The following is a 10,033-nucleotide window of genomic DNA, read 5'->3' as shown; positions in this document are numbered from 1 at the left end:
TTAGAGGTGATTCAGACACATCCCACTGGTAGGAGGCCCCGGGGCAAATCCAGAATACGCTGGAGGGATTACATATCTCATCTGGCCTGGGAACGCCTTGGGGTCCCCCAGGAGGAGTGGGTAAGCGTTGCTGAGGAGAGGGACGCCTGGGGCGCTTTGCTTGGCCTGCTGCCCCCACAACCCAGCTTTGGATGAAAATGGATGGATGGATGGATGGATATAATTTTCTTTTTTTTTCTTTATTCATTTCTTTCTTGATCTGTGCCTTTCTATGCTGATGGAGGTGATCTGCTTGAGGATTTCAGATGGCTGTGCAGATCAATCAGACCCTTGAGGATTCTCATCTGCAAGTGATCCCAGGTTTTGGATCCTTTGCCACAGGGAGTTTTTCTGATGGTGATGCGCAGAGTCTTGGTAGGCAACCAGACAGGTACCTTCACCTTCAGGTTCTTCTCCTTAGCCCTGCGGATCAAGTCTGCGCAGACTTTCTCTCCAGAGATTTGACATTGTGGTCAATGAGGGTGATGCGGATGCAGTGAATGGCAACCTCAGTCTCAACAGGTGCCTTGCCAGTGTCCTTGAAAGCACCAACTTATTAAGAAGAGATTTAAGCAAACAGCGGTGAGCCAGGAATGGGTACCATAGACGTGGTTAGCTCTTCCTTATTGTCAGTTTTTAAGATAGAACACAGTCACATAAATAGTAACAAAAGAACATTTTTTTCATTTGATAAATTAATATTAAAACACCAATCATAACTACTTTAGATTTGAAATGAAAATATATTTCGTAAACTAAAATTAAAAATAGTTCTGAAAGCAAAGCATGCTGTATTTCATTGTGTCTGTTCCTTTCTGTTTTTGGACTGCACTGAGCCACATTCAGGCCTCGAGTCTCATCCAAGCACTACAGTGAAGTATTGAATCTTTCATAACGTCAGACTGGACTGCACTTTCATTCACAGCTGAGTGCCATCGTGGAAGACAGGTGAAGTCTGACAGCTGTTCAAAGTGTCTCACCTGAAAGACTGGGACTTCTGAACTGTAAAGAATTCGGCTCGCTCTCAGCTGCTGCACACGCCCGTTCACTATTCTTCTGGAAATGTCAAGGCCTTAACTGCTAATGATATAAAAACTGCACTTTAAAGGATCTTTGCGTATGTATGTCCCTGCTGTGCATGTGTGTGTGAGAGAGTACACTCTTTTCTGCCCTCTCTGGTTGCCTGGACACCAGTACTGAGAGGCTGGCCTGCGTTTCACACAGCATGCCAACCCACCGCTTTACCAAGAGAGAGATGTGGGTGTTTGAGTGCTTCTTTTTGTGTGTTTTCATTTTTTTATCTGCACATCTGAATGTTTGTGTCGTGCATCCATATGTTTGTTGTGCAGCCTGCTTTTTACGTGCATCTTATTCTGTGATTTTTCCAAACTTGTGGGCATGTTGGTGTGTGTGTCAGAGCAGGAGGGAGTGTTGACTGTGTGTGGAGACGCTTAGCAACATTTATGCCAACATACGGACCGTGGGTGTGGGACAGAGAGGGAGCAGGCACCAGGGCCAGACTGGGCCTGGTGGGAGGTGGCAATGTGTGTATGGGGTTGTGACTTGGGTCTGATTTGGCAAATTACTCAGATTTGATGAACTACTACTCGAACAAATCTTTGATTAAACATGATGAATCTCAAATTTAGTCATCTGCTTTGTGTGTTGATTTGAGTCACAGGAGAAAATAAAACATGAGTACAATCACGAAACAGGTTGATGTCATATGTGTACGCCCACTGCTGTACTCTGATTGCCTGCTGGAGGTTTCCATCAGCATTGATATGACTGAACCATTTAATAAATTAATTTGTGCCAACCTCAGTTTAGATTTTAAATAATGTTGCTTGATGTTTAGGGGTTGTGTTATGTGCTGGTGTTATGTGCAATGCTGTTATGTGTAGTATGTGATTTTAGGTAGACGAAGACGTAGAAATCCGACGCTTGGGCAGTGACTTGCGGTGTCTGAAACCAACGGAAAAGGCATCCTTTAGCGTAGGAATGATATGCGGCCGGTTGCCATTATTGTTTAACAGTGCCCGGTGGCGTCAGGTAGTGATAGCCAAATGAGGCCTCATGAACCACTGTCCTTATTTTCTGAAGCCACCTGATGGCGCTGTCTGTTCAACAAAGGTTTGAAAGCACGCTTCATTGCCAGTCCTTCAGCCTTTATCTTTAAACCAAGAGTGCCATGTGGTGGGGTCAGAAAATAAAGAAAGTGGTTCATGAGGCTTCATTTGGCCATCACTAGGCATGACCACTTAAAACATGGGTAAATAAAGTGTAATGATGATGGATGTCATTACAGTTACCCATTAGTTTGTGGAATCCCGTTCTGAAGCCTTGAGTTCGGTAATTCGGCAGTTACCATCTTGGTTTTTTGAGCCAGAAGTGACCATATTCGGTCTGGTGTCATTATCTCCACTGAGCACGATTACCTGCACTTACTATACGGATTCATTTCTGCCTAGTTATCAGTCACACAGGCCCATTCTCCTATTTTATACTCCCTTATTTAATTTCTCTCCCCATCTTCATTGTGTGCCATTGTAGCTCCATTTCCTGTCCTTCCTCTCATGACTTTCCCTCTCCTCTCCATCCCTCGCTCTCTCACCTAATTTTCTCTTTTCCATTTGCACCCCCCCCTCTCCCCGTCTCCCTGTGATAAAGCCTTTAGATCTCATTAGCACCACAACTCAACTGTGTCACATTCTCACCCCTCTGCCATGGCGGAGGAGGTGACGTGTAACATGGAGGCCTTTCTTTCAGACGTGCTGCAGGTCGTTGGTCTCCAACCAGAACTGATTCAATCATTGCTGTAAAGGGACAAAGCCATAACGCCTGTGATGTCACCGTGAACTTTCTAACTGATGATCGGAGGTCGGATCGCTTTTTTAAGACACAGAGACTTTGTGCTGTTTTGTGTCCTCTTGTTGTTTTGTGTCTCTTTGTAGCTGTCAGCATCTTTTGTGGTTTTGTGTCCTTGTGGTTGTTTTGTGTCTCTTTTTGAGCTATTGAGTCAACATATTGAATTAACTGTCTCTTTGAGGGATACTTGTGGGGTATTTTCTTTTTTTTTCTTCCTTTAAATATCAATATGTGTCTCTTTGAAGTATATCTGTCTTTTTATCATCATTTTGTGTCTCTTTGTAATTGTTTTGCATCAATTTCAGGTCATTTTGTGTCTCTTTGAGGTATATATGTGTCCCTGTAGTCATTTTGTGTCTATGTGAAAGTAAATAATGCCAATTGTTTCAATTTCCTGTCTCTTTGAGGGACGCTTGCAGGGTATTTTTTCGTCATCTTGTGTCTCTTTGTAGTCATTTTGTGTCTCTGTAGTTGTTTAGTGTCTCTTTCTAGTTCCTTTACATGTCTTTGTTGTCATTTTGTGTCTCTTTAAATGTCAATATGTGTCTCTTTGAAGTATATCTGTGTCTTTTATCATCATTTTGTGTCTCTTTGTAATTGTTTTGCATCTCTTTCAGGTCATTTTGTGTCTCTTTGAGGTACATTTGTGTCTTTAGTCATTTTGTGTCTAATTGTAATTCTTTTGCATCTCATTGTTTTCGTTTTGTGTTTCTTTAAAAGTCAATTTGTGTCATAATTTTCAATTTTGCATCTCTTTGTAGTCGATTTGTGTCTCTTTGTAGTCATTTTGTGTCTCTGTAGTTGTTTAGTGTCTCTTTTTTGAGTTCCTTTGCATGTCTTTGTTGTCATTTTGTGTTTCTTTAAATATCAATATGTGTCTCTGAAGTATATCTTTGTCTTTTATCATCATTTTGTGTCTCTTTGTAATTGTTTTGCATCTCTTTCAGGTCATTTTGTGTCTCTTTGAGGTACATTTGTGTCTCTGTAGTCATTTTGTGTCTGTTTGTAGTTCCTTTGCATGTCTTTGTTGTTATTTTGTGTCTCTGTAAAAGTAAATTTGTGTCAATTTTTTTTAAAGGTTCTGTCTCTTTGAAGTTGTTTTGTGTCTCTTTGTGTCTCTGTAGTCGTTTTGTGTCTCTTTGTAGTTCCTTTGCATGTCTTTGTTGTTATTTTGTGTCTCTGTAAAAGTAAATTTGTGTCAATTTTTTAAAAATTTTCTGTCTCTTTGAAGTCGTTTTGTGTCTCTTTGTGTCTCTGTAGTCGTTTTGTGTCTCTTTGTAGTTCCTTTGCATGTCTTTAGGCCCGTTTCCACCGCAGGAACTTCGGGGTAATTTTACGGGTCCGGGGCCGTTGGTGCGTGTCTCCACCGCAGGAACCACCCCCGAAGGACAGAGTTCCAGAACTTTTACAGGGGCTAAACAAGTCCCTGCCTCAGAGTAGGTACTCAGAATGGCCCCGAAAGACTCCTGGCTGGGGCTTGGGGATTACTTGGTGCTGACTGGATATACTCAAGGCGGGATGTGACGTCAACAGAAAGCAACAAAATAGCCGGCATTTTTAAAACTCAGCAGACGAGGATTAGCTCGTTCATATAGCTTTCGCCGCCATGCAAAAAAAACTCACTAAATGGCCCGTGAAAAAATGATTCTTTCCAGCAGATATCTTAGTTACAACATGATTGAGCTAGCAAAGCAGTTTTGTGTTGCTATGTGTGGTATTTATTCAGTTTTGGGAAATCACGATGTCTAGAAAGCATCAGCTGACAGGGACAGCTAACAGCAGCAGCAAAGCTAACATCAGGATGTCATCTGATAAAAGCCTCCCGTTGTCGGATACGACATGAAACTACTCCAGTTAGCTCAATCATGTTGTAACTAAGACATCCGCTGGAAAAAATATTTTTCAGCTAACGGCGTCCCTACGTCGCCCCGGTCAAAATGGTCGCGCAACGATTACGTCACATCCAGAGGCAGCCCGTAACTTTACAGGAACCTTCCTTGTACTCTGCTCTTTCAGTGGAGACACGGTGGTTCAGAGGGCCGAACGAGAGGACGTTCCTGTTGTAGTTCCTTCCCCCCAAATAGTACCAGGAACTTCTTCAGTGGAAACGGGCCTCATGTTGTTATTTTGTGTCTCTTTAAAAGTAAATTTGTGTCAATTTTTTAAAAAATTTTCTGTCTCTTTGAAGTTGTTTTGTGTCTCTTTGTGTCTGTAGTCGTTTTGTGTCTGTTTGTAGTTCCTTTGCATGTCTTTGTTGTTATTTTGTGCCTCTTTAAAAGTAAATTTGTGTCAATTTTTTTTTCTCTCTTTGAGGGATACTTGTGGGGAAAGTTTTGATAATCTTGTGTGTCTTTGTAGTCGATTTGTGTCTCTTTAAAGTCATTTTCTGTTTCTTTGAAGAATATTTGGGTATTTGTTTTTGTTATTTTGTGTCTCTTTGTAATTCCTTTGTATGTCTTTGTTGTTGTTGTTTACTATCTCTTTAAAGGTCATTGTCTCTTTGATGTTTGTGTCTTTTTTTTGGGTCTTTTTGTGTCTCTTAGACTACATTTTGTGTCTGTTTGTGTCTTCGTAGCTGTTTTGCGTCTCTTTGTATCTGCCTTGAATGTCTTTGTTGTTATTTTGTGTCTTCTTAAAGGTCAATTTGTGTCTCTTTGAGGTCTCTTTGAAGTCGTTTTGTTTTTCTTTGCAGTGCCATTGCATCTCTTTGTAGTAATTTTGTGTCTCTTTGAGATATCAATCAATCAATCAATCAATCAATCAATCAATCAATCAATCAATCAATTTTATTTATAAAGCCCAATATCACAAATCACAATTTGCCTCACAGGGCTTTACAGCATACGACATCCCTCTGTCCTTAAGACCCTCACAGCGGATAAGGAAAAACTCCCCAAAAAAAACCCCTTTAACAGAGAAAAGAAAAACGGTAGAAACCTCAGGAAGAGCAACTGAGGAGGGATCCCTCTTCCAGGACGGACAGACGTGCAATAGATGTCGTACAGAACAGATCAGCATAATAAATTAACAGTAATCCGTATGACACAATGAGACAGAGAGAGAGAGACAGAGAGAGAGAGACAGAGAGAGAGAGAGAGAGAGAGAGAGAGAAGGAGAGAAGGTGCCCGGTGTATTATAGGGGGGTCCTTCGGCAGACTAGGCCTAAGTCAGCCTGACTAGGGGCTGGTACAGGGCAAGCCTGAGCCAGCCCTAACTATAAGCTTTATCAAAGAGGAAAGTTTTAAGTCTAGTCTTAAATGTGGAGACGGTGTCTGCCTCCCGGACCGTAACAGGAAGATGATTCCACAGGAGAGGAGCCTGATAGCTGAAGGTTTTGGCTCCTGATCTACTTTTGGAGACTTTAGGGACCACGAGTAACCCTGCGTTCTCAGAGCGCAGTGTTCTGGTGGGATAATATGGCACTATGAGCTCACTAAGATATGACGGAGCTTGACCATTTAAATCATTTTGTGTCTCTTTGTGTATCTGTAGTTGTCCTTTACATGTCTTTGTTGTCATTTTGTATCTTTTTAAAGGTTGTGTCTCTTTGAGGTATATCTGTCTTTTATGGTCACTTTGTGTCTCTTTGTGGTTGTTTTGTTTCATTTTGTGGTAATACTGTGTGTCCTTGTGGTTGTTTTATGTTTCTTTGTAATTGTTTTGCATCTCTTTGTTGTTATTTTGTGTCTCTCTGACGTATATTTGTGTCTATTTTGGTCATTTTGTTTTTCTTTGCAGTTCTACTTCATGTCTTTGTGGTTATTTTGTGTCTCATATATATTAATATCTTTTGGTCATTTGTGTCTCTTAAGTGGTTTTGTGTCTCTGTAGTTCCTTTGCACATCTTTATTGTCATTTTGTGTCTCTTTAAAGGTCAATTTTCTGTCTGTTTGAGGTATATTTGTGTTTTTTTGGTTGCTTTAGATGTTTGTGTCTCTTTGATGTATGTTTGTGCCGTTTTTGGTCATTTCTTTGTAGTGGTTTTGTCTTTTTGTATCTCCTTTTGATCTCTTTGTGGTCTCTTCCTTGTTGTTTTGTGTTAATCTGAGTGACATTTTGCAGGTGCCTCAAGTGTCAGGGGGCCCAGCACTTCAGGACCCTGGGTCTGTGCCTGGTATGCCCATTCAGTAACCCATCCATTCCTGTTCATTGCTCATTGTCTGATAGGTTAATTTGCATTTTTAATATATGCATGACACATTTAAAGGATTCTTTTAAAATGAAAAAAAAAGGCATCTGCATTAATTGGGACTGATGGATGGACTTCATTTGCTTTAATTTGCTTCATTTTCACCTCATCAGATCCTCTACATGAAATATCCTTGCAGTAGCGTATGCTGTGCCTTCTCATCTGATAAAGCGAGTTGTTTGAGTCAACCCTCCGGTCGCCGTAGCAACAGCACACGCTCATGAACACAATTTAATGACCTCGGCACAAACCGTACGGATGCTTGTTATTACTCATCTTGCTCAAGACAATTTGAAAAGAAATTGAAGGAGGGGAGAAGAGAAGAGGGAGAAGATGGTCTTCTACTAATGCAATGAGCAATGAGGTTTATTAGTGCAACTGCCAGAGGAGGGTGCTGTTTACCTCAGAGGTGCAACAGTTGTGTGTGTGTGGGGGGTGGGGGGGTGGGGTGTCACTCAGTCACACACATGCATCTACACACACACACACACAGACACATGCTGCTTGTATGGAGGGTAATTAAATGAACTGTTGCTATGGGTCACAGCTCTGTTAATATTTAAAGGTGAAAGTCTTGTTTAAAGGTCTCCATGATGACAAATGTTCAAAGCTGAATACAAAAAGGGACATGTGTAGTACGCTGCTGGATCTCTGTGTCAGATCTCCTCCACTCTCTGCCAGCATGCGCCCCAATGGGTCTTTGGAAAATGCTGCTGCTGTCTGCTTTTACTGTGGCGGCAGCTGCTCCTGCCTGCGACTTCTCAAAATATTTGATACGGACTTGATAAGTGTAACCGAAAACCTTTCAGTCAGCTTGTCACCACATCACTCTTGCACTTTATGACAGCTGAAAAGGGAAAGAAATTATTTTTTGGAGGCATACTGTACAGACATGCAGCACTAATGAAGCAAGCATCACGTATAATGTGAGCTCTACACTATCTACAATACCTTCTGTTTCCCCTTAGTAAAATCCCCTTATTCCCCACTGCCCGACAATGTCGTATGTATATATTCTGTCTCAAAAAGGGTATTAAAAACATATTAAAAAAACACATGACAATATTAAAAAGATATATTAATAGGATTTTAAAAAGAGTCAGATCAAATAGAAGATAAATTAAGCTACACATACATGTTTAAAGGGGGACCGTTGTATTTTTCAACTTGGACCCTATTTTGCCATATTTTTGTGTCTTTTTGTTGCTTTTTAAAACTGGTCCAGAATTGAGCAACAGGGCTGCAGCCAGCAGCAGTGAAACAGGCTGCAATGTAATGTAATTGGGCAATTGTGCAACGTCTGTTTACGTCCAGTAAAAGTAATAGAGTTAGATCATTTTTATTTAACCTGAAACAGCCCCAAAATCACTACACACTTTATTCACAGTTGACAGAATCTTCAGCAGTCACCAGCTTTGGTTTGGTCGAAATAAACCCTCAATTACCCCAGTTAGATTCGAAAATATGCTGACTCTGTATACACTGAAATTGCCATTTATTTAAAAGATATCTGGTGGGTTTACTCATGGTGATTTGGGGCCATTTCTGGTAACTCTTTAGGGATTTGGTTCAGTTCAATCCAACTCAAATTCGTTTCCCCCATTAAGTGCAGTTTGTTGGGGCAGGTGTGAACACAGCACATCACACTCAGGTGCGCACCAAAACAACCAGACTGAGACCTTCTTGAAGAGGTGGTCTCAGTCCGGTTACAAACGAACTCTGGTGCGGTTCGTTTGTGATGAGAACGTGTTCCGACCTGGATCTGAACCAACTGCAGTCACATTACACATTGTTTGGGTTAAACATGAGCATGTTACAGTCCTGGAGGATTATTAATGTGCACCTCCTCCTGTACTGCCTTAATATGCACATTCAGCACATCCAATGCATCAAAACATTGTTTTCTAGTTGGAGCCGCGCCTCGTTTTCAAACTGTATGGTTTGACTAAAATGAACAATGACAGCAATATAGTCCACGATGAGCAGCGCTAAAATCAACCTGCGTAGTTGTCCCTCCATTGTGACATTAGAAAGCGCTTCATTTATCTTGCAAGTGTACTCTTCTTCAACGTTTTGTTTACTTCCTTAATTTTTCCCGCATGGAAATTCTGACCAATCAAGAGCAGCTTTCTTTGATCTGGTCCACTTGTAAATGCTGCCATGAGAATACGAACCAACTCTTGGCAATTATTGAACTTTGTAACAAAATAAGTCCCTGATTCAGACCAAAGCAAGACAACTCTAGGTCTGAAAGCGCCTTGACAAGGTCTATCTTTGTAGGGATTCTTTCTTGAAATAACAATCTGCAACTGTCAGTATACCTGCGCTCAGGAATGATTACGCGAGAGCTATCCAAGAAAACAAAGACAAAAGACAACGCATGTGGGACAAACGAAACACCAGACATGATGGCAGTTGATAAAAGCCTTGAACAAAGCCTCAAGGAGCTGCTGAAGCAAATGAAAGAAGAACTCTCTCAGTGAATTAGTGAATTAAGATCAGAATTTGGAAACTTCACGGCTGAGGCAAAAGAGCTAAAGGCTGACTAATACTTTGACTGTGGAGAGGCTTTGTCAAAAAATAAATAAAGACAACATTTAACAGACAGTGAGAGCCCGACAGAAGATGCTAACTTAGGGCTGTTTCATAGACGACGCACGCAACGCGAGCAAGCGACACGAGCAACACACTTCCTTTCATAGTCAACACATTGAACGCAAATGTGGGCGACACTTGAAATGCAATACACTGCTCGTGCAATAGGGGGTAGCAGAGTCACCGGTACATTCCGGCTAGCTAGTACTGCTGTAGCTAGCTGGTACTGCTATTTTATTAAAGTGCAGGGCACTAGAACTGTCATATAAATGGGGCTGTGCCCGTACGAGTTCGCAAAGTTTCTCCTCCTCACCCGCCATATTTCATACCTGCTTCTTCTGT

This window comes from Epinephelus lanceolatus, chromosome 22 (assembly GCF_041903045.1).
Source record: "Epinephelus lanceolatus isolate andai-2023 chromosome 22, ASM4190304v1, whole genome shotgun sequence".
NCBI classification, from domain to species: Eukaryota; Metazoa; Chordata; class Actinopteri; order Perciformes; family Serranidae; genus Epinephelus; species Epinephelus lanceolatus.
The sequence above is the reverse complement of the archived record's forward strand: the minus strand, read 5'-3'. Positions refer to the sequence as shown.